Source organism: Neopsephotus bourkii, unplaced genomic scaffold (genome assembly GCF_033783945.1).
Source record: "Neopsephotus bourkii isolate Nb327-2 ecotype Australia unplaced genomic scaffold, CSIRO-AGI_Nbou_v1 NB_923, whole genome shotgun sequence".
In the NCBI taxonomy this organism is placed as follows: Eukaryota; Metazoa; Chordata; class Aves; order Psittaciformes; family Psittacidae; genus Neopsephotus; species Neopsephotus bourkii.
The window spans coordinates 3251447-3265245 of NW_026901417.1; the positions used below are offsets into that span (position 1 = coordinate 3251447).

General features: G+C 40.6%; 1 protein-coding gene across 4 annotated transcripts in view; it reads right to left on the reverse strand.

Moving 5' to 3' along the window:
* Positions 1–13799, reverse strand: part of SLC6A11 (solute carrier family 6 member 11) — a 110829-nt gene that overhangs the window by 42135 nt on the left and 54895 nt on the right. The gene's annotated exons all lie outside the window — the stretch shown is intronic.

Here is a 13799-nt window from a genome sequence, read left to right on the forward strand (position 1 = left end):
GAGTTCTCAGTCACCTTGTAATTACTAAACTGTCATCTCACAAGATGGCTTTGCATGTCTGTGTTTGAGGAATAAATATTCTAGCAAGCCTAAAGGTTAATGCTCTGTACATCTATCTCCTTGTGATGTGCTCTAGCACCCTTATCATGAAAAGCACCTCCAGGCACACTTTCTGAAGTGCTCAAGCCCAGCAACTTCTGTTTCCTTGTATATGACCACACTTATTTTTTTCCAGAAAAACTGAGCTTTTCTGGAAACCTGCAAGAAATCACATCTTTCAAAGACAAAGTTGAGCAGAATTGATCCCACTTTATGATCACAAACTGAGAACAGTATACAGCGATTGAAACTTGGAGATTGATTATAAATTCCACATTACTATAAGTATTTCCTTTAAATAATAACATAAATTCCCTATAGCTATTTCCACCTGCACAGAGTAGGTATAAAATATGCTCATGAGGGGATAATCTTATACATCTGCCTTGCACAAGCCAAAAATCACTTAACAAGCTGCAAGAATGGGGAAAATCCTTCAGTAAAAGAATACAACCTGTAGGGCCCTCCAAAAATTTACATTTAAAATTCAAAAGTTCATTATCTCTCTCATGGCTATGTAAATGAAAGAGACATTAGAAAACGCCCCCATGAAAGGATTTTCAAACACATTTTCATTCCTAATCAAACCTGATTTCATCAACTGAAATCTGATTTGCAGGTAGTGCTGAGTACTTAACCCCAAGCACGAAATCATCTCATGTGTGCTCAGCTGGTACACTCAGAAATGAAGGAACTTAAAATCATATGGCAGATCTTCAAGTAAGTCCAGCTGCCCAAGACAGACACTGCTCTCTCACTGACCTATATTTCTAATATAGGTAAGCACCTATATATCTTTCAGGTGCCTTAGCCCTTTTGAAAACACAAATCATGATTTTCTTAGGAAAAGGAGACAACCATTATATTCCCATAGGTCTCAGCGACCTGAACTGATGAATTCATAGGTCAACAAGCTTTATCCTAGTGCTTACATTTACTGTAACTGACTCTTAGTGCAAATGTAAACCGATACGACTGGCTGTGTTTAAATACACCTTGTCTCAAAGAGATTGCTCTCCACATTTCGGTTTCAAATGAAAATAGATTATCAGTTAATGAGAAGTAAAAACAAAACATACAGAATGGATACGGTTCTGCTCTAAGCCTTAGATGAGGTGGAAACGATGGAGGAGCCAGCCTCTGGCTTTCATGCTTTTGTATTAAATTCTTTGCCAGCTATTTTTACTACTCCTTTTAAATCAATAATTGCTTTTAATAAAGGATAGTCAGCAGACATATACATTTGATGACATAGAAGGCATTGCACCTGAAGAGCTGTTATCACATTAAAGAGCATTTCATTGCACTGTGCTTTATTAACTCTACTGGCTTGCAGCCTGCTATCTCACACAACCCACTGCTGCTTTCCAGTATTTTCCATCAGTAAACAGACTGCAATTTTGTACAGGCAGATTTCTTCCCAGGTTCCTTTGGATGTATATCTTCACTCAGCCTCATCCAGGAAGAGCTGAAATCACTCCTTTATGCCAAAGAAAGATCAGATAGAGGTACCCCTGAAGAGGAGTCTGTAATCCTGCAGCAGCTATCTAGGCTTGCAGAGTTGTAACTCAGGATTTTCTGTTTGCTTTTCACATGTCTTCCATGGCTCACCCATGCCTGTTATTAACACTGTTGCAGGTACTAGAACCACAACCTCTAGCAGACTTTTTGATCATGAGGACAGTTGTGCTTTAGAGGAATGAGGACTCGCCTTCCTTTCTGGTTATAATGCAGAAAGATGATATACAGAGTGCAACTGGCTCAGTATTTCTGGCAGTAAAAACTAATGCAGTTATTCAGAACAATAACAACAGAGATACCAAGGAAGCATGTGTGAGGAAGATACAACCCTCCTGAGCCAACTGGCATTTTTGACAACTTATTGGTGTTGGTGCTCATGCAGGTCAGGAGGCTGCTAGAATTGCAAGCTTCTCCTGTACTGCAAGAGGTCTGCAGTGTGTTGAGAGACAGGAGTGGCCACCTACAATGCTCACCATTGCTTTCAGTGCATCAGTTGCTCATTTTATTATGCTTCTCAACAGCTCAGGAGGTGAGGGAGGATGGGGCATTGTAGAAATCAAATGCCATTATTAGTATCATCATCACATCTGTAGGCATTAAAAGTTTCCTGAATTGTTTTCTTTCAACACATCAAACCTCTCTGAATATAAATGTGAACACAACTGTTTCTAATTACACTGCATCCTGTTTTAATTGACTTTAATTGCTTGGTATGTTAATTTGCATTCCAATGCTCAAAATGCTTTTTTTAAACCCTTGTCAGGGCGATGCCAGTGTTTAAGCAGTTGGAAACAAAATACAAATTTCTGGCATGCTAGATTTTGCATTTCAAGTTCTGCTATTACAATATCATTGAAAGACAAACTTACAGAGATATTTAGACATATAAGTATGTAAAGAGGCATCTACTGGGACATCTTACAGCTCTTAAGCATACTTAGGTGCTTAGCTGAAAGTACACGAAGACCAAAGACTGTGAGAACAGATACGTCATTGATTGCCATAAGCTTTAAGTACTGAAGTATTCAAAGTAAGTTAAGACCAAGTACTGGAACCTTAAATAGCAAAATCTTAAGAGACTTACCAAGGTGAGTTATAAAGATATTTAGGAATCTATGCAATGGTTTCAGAGCAAGGCACCACAAAGGTGTTGAGAACTGAACTAGCTGCCAGTTTGAGCCTTTTCATGTTTCAGTACCTTTAAACCACAAATACGGTGCATAGTTTAAAGTTGGCTACTGGGCCTGTTGAAATTCTTGTCCTAAATGAAAGGGCTGTTTTCTGAACATTCTGGCCAGATCATGCTGCAGACGTTCAAGTGAAGGTGACCTGGCTTGTGAGAAAATGTAGGAGAAATACGTGATAAAGCTGTTGAGAATAAGGAAGAAGCCCTGCATGCAATGAACTGAGCCATAAACCCACAGCCTTCTCCAACTACAGCTTCTACAGACCCCACCAGCCTGATGTTCAGACACTACCTCACAGCAGCTTTGTAGTGGGGTGAGCCAGGAAGCAGTGAACTTTAATCCTTTGCTTGGCTCTTGATGAGAACAAACCAGAACTTGAATTCAATAAACAAAACTTCACTTTCTGAGCCTAGGAAGCTAAGGGAATACTTTAGTGCAAGCTGGGATGCTCAAACTTGTTTGCACTATAATCAACCAATTGCACTTTATGAATTGAAGTGTTTAATGTCACTTGATCCTTCAGAAAATGACTGACTTGCTAATGCCCTCTCCATAAAGTCTTCTATTGCCCCAGCTGAGTTTTAGAAGAGTTATATGGAAAATAAAGCCTGAACCCCTGCTCTGCCTATCGTTACCTTGCATTTAGTGTTCCTAGCCTACTGGCTTGGCATTTAGCCTATTTATGCAGTTGACACTGTGACCACGGAGAATTAGGCTGACACCACCAACATCTTTCTTTCAGGGGAGACTGCTGAGCAGTCTTCAGATGTCTGTGACGTACAAGGTTTGTCTACACAGGACAAAGAGAAGCAAATTTTGCCCGTGTTGCAGTGTGGAGAATCACCTTGGGAACCAAAACTTCACTACTTCAGTGATGTGACAGGGAAAAGAGTCATTTTTATCCTGCTTTATAGTGTGGTTGCAGAAGGGCACGTTAGTACAACTACAGAAATCCAGTTATCTCTCTGGCAGCTCTGGTGGTTGGTGATGTAGAGACATCCAGGTATTGACAATTTGGGCATCATTTCCATCAAGATTTAAAGAAAATATAAGGAAAAGTTCTCCATGCCACATTCTGACTAACCCAGGCATTCTGACTCCACTAATCATTTCCTAGCTTCACAAATTCTAATTCCCTAGATGTTAACAACAAATGATAACAGATTTTCTTTTTCAGCTACCATGGTAGATTGTGAAATTTCCTATACAGCATTGGCTGAAAAAGTCCTTTGCTGATTTGACTCTGCAGCATCTACAAATGACAATGGAAAAGAAGACATTTTGAACATTGGTTGGATTTATGAGAAAAAAACGTATGGAACTGTGTAAAGCAATGACAGGTGAATCAGAAAAGTATGTCGGGGCGGGGAGGAGAATTCTAGATCTGTCTACATTTTAAAGTTTAATTTCATATGCAGAAAAAGAAACCAAACCAAAACCCCATCAGAATCCCAGATGAGTTGATTTGTATGATGTATGCTTGGGATGGCAGGAGAGAGATAAAAATCATAGAATCAACTAGGCTGGAAAAGACCTTTAAGACTGTCAGCCCGACTGTCACCCCAGGAATGTCAAGCCTCCCACTAAACCATGTCCCTAAGGGCAAACTGATCTCCCCTCATGGCTGCCCCTCGTGATCTCCAGTCACAGCCACACTGTATAGCTGCCACCACTACCCCTCCTGGTCACCCCTCATCTCCTCTCAAGATGTCCCCTCATTGCTGCCCCTCATAGCCCACGGCTGCCCCTGATCTCACCTCATGATCTCCCCTCATCCCTCATGGCTGTTCCCCCTTGTCCCCTCACAATCTCCTCTCACCCCTCATGGCTGCCCCTCTCCCCCTCCCACCAACCGATGCCCCTGACATGTCCCAGTACTGTCCGGAACCAGCAAAAAAGGCTGATTTTTCTCTTTTCTCTGAGTGTTTTATACATTTTATTCAGCACCACCTTCAGTTTACCTCATTTGTTTATCCACAGAAGAAAATTTGCTCCAGAATCATCTTGTGAACCACCCTTACACAGATTGCTCACAAACTGCAACAGTTCTTCTAAGCTACTAATGACTCACGTGTGAGTGCAGTTACACCTGAAGTAGAGAGAAGCTCAAAAACCAACAGGCAATTTCAATTTCTCAATGAGATTTGAGAGGTAAGAAATAAGAATCAAAGAGGAAAACTTCAGTGGGCATGGAATATGAGCTAGAAAACAGGGGGTGGGAGAGGATACTTAATGAAGGTATGCAAAAACCTTGTTAAATGCACAGTGATCACAGGAAGTAGGAGATTCTACATAACGCAATAACAGAAAGGAATAAACTCTTCTAATACCACATCCCACTGAAGTCATTGGCTGGGACACAGGAAAATCTCTATCAAGCAGAGCTGTGCAAGTCCTTATTTTTATCCTCTTGGTGGTGAATGCAATGAATAAATAAGTAAATGATAGCCTGAGTCAAGCTGAAACAGTTTTCTCTATAACGAAATGAAAACTCAACTCCAATATTCATGTTGAGTCAATATGAACAAATTACATTCTATTCCGGTTTGGTTTGGCATTCTTTTTACTGTATGGGTGGAAGGGAGATCTCTTTCAAATGAAAAATGCTTTAACAAGCCAAAGTCATTAGTTAAGAGCTTCAATATTAAAAAATGGGTGAAAAATGTGTTTTTCCTTTTCTTTTTTAGCAAGACTTATTCTTTATATTGGGTGCAATTTTATCAATTTTGCAGCACTTCCCAAATCCCAATTCAATAGCATATTCTGTGCTTGTAAAATTGCCTATTTGTTGTCAAAAGTTCCAAAAGGAGGGTAGGAGAAATGTGGTGGAAGTTTTGACTCAGTGCTGAGGACCCTAGTACTGTAATAGCCTCCACCAGGCCAACCCAGAATACAGCTAAAAGTAGAAAGCAATGAAGTTCCACAGCAGACAACATGAATTCACTTCAGCAGCTCACATCCCTGGCTGAAGTGAGCCAACAATTCACTTGGATGATGAGCTATTTCTCCACATAAATATTCCTTAAGCAGCATCAAGTTTTCTAAAGATGTGTTATCTGAAATGATTTCCAAGCTAATTACCACAGCTGGCTTTGTTTCCAGGCTGCCCATTAAGTCCTAGAGCAGTCATTTCTGCTATAATCGCTCTTCAAGTTTGTTGGTTGTTTTGATGGCACGTCCAAGCCTCATATTTAATCAATAAAATGCACTGCCTAGATCAAATGCTTAGCTAGATTTGCATGTATTTGGGTAAAAATGTCCTAATTTAACAGATACTGCTGCTCCAAAATATTCATTTGTTAGACTACCAAGAGAAACCAAACAGAAATGTTCATAAATACGGCCTGAGTGACTTCAAGACCTGTATCTTGGAATGTAGTTGTATCTATACTTCAGAACTGGTGCACTTCACACTATACCTGCAGCAACACTCAAGTTCCCTGGTTATCCCTACTTCTCAACTCTGTGTTTGAATACAATGGGAGGCTGCAAAATTTCCCACATTTCCTTTGCGAAGACACCTTGCTATATGAATAGAAGGGAGTTGCAGTGATGCTGCAGAGACTGCCCAATCCATCTGATTGGAAAACACAGACCAACAAGTTTATTCTTGGAACAGAAGTTTCCCTCTGGACAGACATAAAGTCCAATCATAGGGACCAGAACACACAGAAGTGCCTATGTAACATGTAGAAACAGTTAATTTTATTACATTATGGAAGTCCATTCTGTGAGCTGCATTGACGCACTAAATAATCATAAATGCAGAAAACCAGCTTCTTTCTTGAACTGGCCATATTCATGCACAGCTTAATAATGACCTATTCCAAAGAATGAGCCAACAGCTTCTAAAAAAGTGGGACTGACGCTAACAGATGGCTTGGATCCTGCAAGTATGTCTTTAAAGCACAGTTCCATGTATTTCAAGAATCAATTCTAGTCTGAACAGACCTTGGTCGAAGTCATTGTAAAATTTGGTTCAGAGCATGATGAGAAGAGACTCAGTCTAGATTAAGGCTCATAGGAAAGGATTGCGTGGTTCCCCTAAATTTACACAGGTCTACAGTAGGTTTTGGAGATTCTGCTCTGCAGTGCACAGGAAGAGTCACTGGTGAATCTCCACAGTGTTGACCTTGCTGACCTGCACAGCGACACAGCCTGAACTAGGGAAAACTGGGAGACAGTCATGCCGTTTCACCAATGCCACTACATCTTTTTACTGTGATTAAGAGCCAAAGGAGGAGAGCAGGAAGACTTACTTCCTAGATAAATACCTATAGTAAATACAACTCAGAGAAATCTCAGGAACTCAGTGCAATGACTTGCATCCTCCCAGTGCTGCTGTTCCTCAGTCTCCAAAATAAGTGTCCAAACTCAGCATTCACCCTACACTTACCAACTGCCTGATTGTCCTCAGAAGAGTTATGTTGATAAAAATAGTAAAGGATGTAACAGTTCTAAACACTAACATGCCTAGAGTGCACTATCCATTTGTCACATTGCTAATGTATAGTTAATACACTGCCAACGCAAAAATCCTAACAGTTGTAAAAAAAAGAGCACTACCATTTGGCAAGCAGAAACAGTTCTACCAGTGTAAACACAAAAGAAGCAGTCCAATGGTAAAAGCAGGGTATTATTGCCACTAGTAACTATGTGGTGTGGTAGTGGTAGGTGTTTGGGTGATTTTTTTCACCCTGAAGAGGCTGTTGATTTAAATTCATTATTTTTTCTTTATCATAAAGGGACCAGCCTCAAACCAGAATGACAAATGAAATACTGGTATCCTATAACTACGAATATCTAAACGAATAAGGTTAATGTCTTGTTTTGGTTCACATTCAATGCACACAGAAGAAGACCTGTCCCGTGACTGTGGTTAGGGAGAGGAGGGTTGAAAGTGAGGAAGAAAACTTCAACTTGGCTAAGCTCATTACTGCAAGCAAAGTGTTCATGTAGAGCTCCCATCGAATAGGGAATTTGCAGAGCCACAAATATCTCTAAATCAAAGACTGCTATTTAATCAAGTAAAAGTCAACTTTAGAAATCAATCAGGAAGAATTTTAAATATAATTTAGGACTAATTAATCAACTGAGGGTTTGGTTGGTTTCTTGGGGGTTGGGGTTTTTTTTTCATCTGAAAAGGTCTTTAAAAAGTTCAAGCTTTTCTAAATCAAAGCTGTTATTTTTCAGAACCTTCCAGTGTTTTCAAACTTCTGCACACCATCTAGTTTGCCTTTATACACAATGAGCCAGATAATCAGATTAGTTACATATATGCAGAGAAACCGGAATCTTACTTAAAATACTTTTAATATGGGATGAATGTACAGTCCCATTCCTATGAAAACAATTTACAGCAGTTCAGAATGATCCCACACTGAATTTCCAATTTTGTTACTGAGTTGAGTCAGGCACAAATGGGGGATGGATAAGGCACTAAATGAATTTGATTTCTTAGCTGCTCTAGACATGCCTTTCAGCCCTCACTGAAGGCACCAGTCATTAGGGTCTGACATGTTCTAAAAATGCTTAACCTGTCATGCACAGAAAGATGCCAGGGTCAGAACAGGACAGGAAAGTATCTTTCCTGTCACACAAAAATTTGTGAGACCTTAATTCTGCATAGGAATGGACACAAAATTTTTGGTCAACTGATTCCTCTGATCTAGTGAACAGTAAATACCTGGTTTGTCCTCTGACTGACTTATGAAGAACATCTACCTGTGTTTTCCAGAGGAGTGTTGTCCTGATGTAATTACTAGGTGCTCTGAATCCAGACTGATTTGGGTTGGAAGGGACCTTAAGGCTCACCCAGTCCCAACCCCCTGCGATGGGCAGGAACACCTTCCACTAGACCATGTTGTCCAAGGCCCTGTCCAGCCTGGCCTTGAACATTGCCAGGGATGGAACATTCACAACTTCCTCGGGCAAATAACGACTAGTTTCAGTGAATCAACGTTTTCCAGTGAAACACAGCTTTACCAGAACAATTCTTATCTCCAGCTTAGATTGCTGGTCGTCCTGCTTGATTTTTCCTCACCTGTCTTTAAAAAAAAAAACCAAACCAACACCACAGACACCACCACTCCCAAATGAACACCACCACTAAGTCAAAAAAAGGTCAACATGCAGTCTGGAAAGTGGATAAAAAATGCTGTCTACCAAAGGATTAGTAGGTGAAGTTTTCCAACTAGAACTCTTCCTCCTTCAAGGTAGCCATGAGAGGCAAAAGATTCCAGTCAGCAAAGGTGGATATAGCAACCAGAGTAACCTGTCTGCCTTGACTGCGAAGGGGGTAAGCAGCAAATCAGTCCCTGCAGCCACCATATGAGAAGTCATCAAGTAAATGCAAGACTACTTTAGAAATTTTAAATAATTGTAAGCATCAGGACCAGGAAACACCAATACAAGAGGAACAGGAAACATCAATACAATAGGAATTAGGAATTTCCCTAGAACTTTACACCAGAACTAGTCCCAAATGCACCTCTTTTTGCTATGTAGGCTATCAATCTTCCAGACACACAATCAGATGCATTAGTGGCCATCCCTAAATGATTTATCAGTCAACTTTTCACAGTTTTCTGAAAGTACTGCAGCATTATAGAATCTTGTGCAATAGATGGGGGGAGGAAGTGATTTGTAAATGAGGAAAAGGACATCCCACTAGCTCTCATACCTCTTCTTTCTTTTGATAATTTTTGTTATCATTAAACTGTCCTGTGTATTATACTTGTAGATGACATTTAAAGGTCCCTTCCAACCAAAAACCCCACTCTATGATTCTATTGGGAGGTTCAGGACATTTCTAGGATAATAAAAAGCTTGTAATTTATTATTGAAAATTGTAAAATATTATTGAAAAAAAGGTGTAGGTTTGTCTACAGACAAATTTCTGTCATCCACTGAGGAATTTAAGCCCTTATCACCATGGTGACAGCTAAGCAATGTATTCATCATAAAGCATTTTTATTACTACTTGTGTATTAAGTATAATAATTACAACAGTAAAGTAATAAATAGACTTAACACCTAAACTAATAACTATTCTTATCATTCAGACCCTAATTCTCCATATTTTCATTCCATATGGCGACTGCATTTATTATAATGCTGTTAATCAGATCTTTATTTTACTTAAAGGCTTATTGCACTGTAACTGCTGTACTAAGCAGCCTCTAAATCTTGCCCCTAAATCACCTCTAGGCTTACTTGTAGGACACTGATCTGACAGCCTGCTGCAATTTAATTGTGGTTTTGAGCTGAGTGTCAACCTGTGAAGAAGAGGTGACATGATGCATAGGAAAAACGAGAGGAATCACACGATAAAGGCATTGGGCTGGAAGACTGTGATTTCAGAGTATGCTACTCCTACAGACTAATTTTTGTGTCTTAGACAAATGCTTTGATCTCTCTGCTCTCCCTTCATCCCTTGAGTTCAATGGAGATCTCTGACTGTCTGCTATGTGGGTGTAAAGGCAAACTCTTTGGGGCATAGAGGCATCTCACTGTGTTCATCCAAGCCTTGGTACACTGAGATTCTAACCTCAGAAAGGCACTCCAGGAACAAGTGACACACAAACTAAACCACAGAAATACTTCCTGACCTGGAATATGGCTAGTTATTTCAGACAGCAGTGAACACAACATACACCCACAGGAAATAACTAAGCTTTTATTACTGTTAAATCTCTGTGCCAGACTGTTACAGCAGCGCCTTACACTCCCTACATGACACAATCAAACTTAAACAGGATGTTTTGAGGTTTCTTCTTCTCTCTTTTAACCACACCACTTTTTCAATTGTCCAGCAGCAGAAGAGAATAGCAGGAGCAGCAGCCAACTTACTTCTCAGCGATGTGTTTTAGTTACCAACACAGCACCAGCAGCTGCCTGAAGCCACTTTTGTTGCTCATACAGCAATTTATTTCACTGAGTTTCCCATTCCTAAGTCTGAGGGTCTGCGTTTGGGTTCAATCTGTGTCAGCTGACACTGGGGTGGGATACTGAATTAAAGTTTGTAAATCTCACAAGAACAGCCTTGTCAACAAAACTTGTACTTCACAGACATCTTTGCATTCTAGATAAAGCCAAAAATCTGGCCTATACTGACTACAGAAACTAAGGAGACTGTCTTTCCACTGGCAGGGATTGCTATAATACTAACCTTTGTGGATGGATACCTATAAACTGCTTTGTAAACTGCAAAGAATGAGCCAGTCTTGAAGCTGTATAGATTAGCACTAGCTGAGGACAAACTATATGTGTGAGAACAGAGGCTTCTATCTGTTCTACTTCAGCTGAAGAGATACCAAACCACAGCATCACTAAGAGTCATTGTTACAAATGGATACCAGCTCTGGTGGTTCTGTACTTGAGTTGAGGGACCAAGGAGATACTTTGTATGCTCTTGCTGAAGAAAAGGTGCAAGTAATATTCCAAATACATAAACTAAAATCTAACGAAACCAATACTGATAGCGATTTCTGTGTGCACATAAAGAGACAAGGACATGGGTGACCACACAACCACTTCTGTAACATGAAGCCTCAACAGTTAAAATCACAGGCACAAGCAGTTCATCATGTACCTGGAGGAATAATGCTCTAGCCCTGACACATGTGCATCAACAATGATCACAGTAAAAAGAACTTATACTTTGGCTCCTGGTTGATGTTCTTCTGTATGGCATTTATGGTTTTGGGGTGGGGGATAAGACAATTGGTAAGGAAGGGCAATTTCTGTGAACAGAGAAATGAAACATGAAGAGGTCACCTAGGAACAAGTGACTGAAACTATTGCACTGCTGAAGTATTTTTTCATTGGGTCAGTGTATTTATTTTTGATAATGGGCTAAAAGTGTCTGGTAAACTCAATGGAAAAAAATAAACCTGTATGTGGTACCTTTAGGCAATCAATGTGTTTCTCCTATGGAAGTGTCTCAATGTTAAGCTGTGCCTTCTGGCACACAGTGTGCCTTCAATTTTTTAGCACATTTCACTGCATTACTGCTGCAAATATGACAGGAGGCTTCCACTGCCCTCCCCATACATTAGGTTGCCAGATCAGGTGATTTCTCAGCCCAAAACCTCTTCCATCTGCTGTGCCCGAGTTGTGTTTCAGTGCACCAAAACACACTTTTGACTTGCTTGGGCTGTGGACCAGGGCTTAGATCCAGTCTAAGTAAGTAAGTATTCATATGAAAGTGGACCACTCCTGTTAAGATGAGGCTGGGAAGGAATGAAATCGTGAAGGCAGGATTCTGACTTAGGTTTACTATTCGGTACTCCCCCCAGATGCCAAACAGAAGTTTAGGAAAACCACTGAGAGGCACAAAAAAAACCTCCTTCCTTTTTTTATACAGAAATCTGAGGTGTCCTTACATGCTCAGTGCACAGGAGAGGGGGAAAAATATTGCAGTAGCTGTTTTAAAACCTCACACAGAGGAGGCGGAGAGCAGGAACTCTGCATGCATCTCATGAATGTTCTACTTTCCCCCTTTGAATACAGAGATCAGTCTTGGACAGAGTGTTAAAGCCTTGCCATGAAGGGCTATTCTTTGCTGTTACTTCAGGCTAAAACAAAAGACACTTCAGGACATACAATCATTGCTGCCTATTTCCTTTTCCTGGGCTCCTACAATGGGCCCCAGTTCTTTCTTTTTTTTTTTTTTTTTTTTGTTTCCTTCCACACATCTTTCTCTTATTTTTTTCTTCTGTCCTTTTACTCTTTCTTTCTGCCTCATTGAATCCATTAAGGCCTTTATATAGTCTGCTATTGAGGAATAAATTTTGGGGGGGACTAGTGACTGAGTTTTAACTGCTGGCAAGTGAGGCTTAACTCCTGATGGGAGAGCAAAGAAAATAATGAGTAAAAAGTATGAAAGGTCCATCTCTGAATTTGGGGTCTCTGAGCACAGTGGATACCTTGCAGTGCCTTGCTGGTAATCGGCTCACAGAAAAGCAGCATCCTAATCCTAGCCATTTTTCCACCTCTTTCACGCATTAGTCTTGATACACTGTGTTATCTTTCTGCTCATGTTTCCAACCAGATCAATATACTCCTTTCAAATATCTTCTTTGGTTTAGGTCCACATGCCAGTCTTTTGTGCACAACTGTAAGTTAGAAGACACACTGACACCAACAAGGATGTACTGCTATGAGAGATGTAAAACTGGGTCCTCTCTCAATTACTACAAAATTATCCACAGTCAGAAATATAAGCACTGTTCAGGTCTGCAAACAGTGTGATAAACTGTTTCAAAGACACTAAAGCTAGACTCAAACGAATGCACCGCAGTTTACCCCAGAACCAGAACAGACCTGCAAGAAAACTGAAAAGCCTTCTGCTCTGGGGTGGCAAACCAGGTTTTATACAGGTGTGCAATGCAAGAGAAGCAAGGGAGCTGCAGAGTGGCCAAGCAGAAACCCATGTGAGGAGAGAGGAAGAAAATAAACCCATGGCCCTATTGAGCCTAAGGAAAGAGGGCTGTGTACAAACAGGCTAGCTTAAGAAGGTGTACATAGGCTGGCAGAGAGGCTGCTGGCCCTCCCTGCCTTTCCTGTGGTGGGAAGCTCTGCGGAGTCAGGTTTTTGCCATGGGAATTCATTCTATCAGTGATGCCCTTGGCAGATGTGTTGCAAAATCTAAGACTTGGAATGAAGGGGAAAAGCCTTCAAGTCTTGAAGTTCTGAGTCGCTGCTACATAAAGTTAAAACACCTCAACTATCTGAGAACCTGATGAATCATTCACAGAATAAAGAATGAGCTGGGGGGGAGAGGGGGAGTGTTTGAGAATAATTCACTATTAATGCGGCCTCTTGTTTCCAGCCTGGATAATGAAGTTATCTGGGAGATGAACAAGGAAACATCCATAAATCACCCATCATGCAGGTGGAGGAGGAAGCAAGCTCATGAAAAGCAAGGGAAGGGGGAACATGTAGAGTTCAACAGCGAGAGATGACACTGTGCTCAGGCAGCCAGAGCCT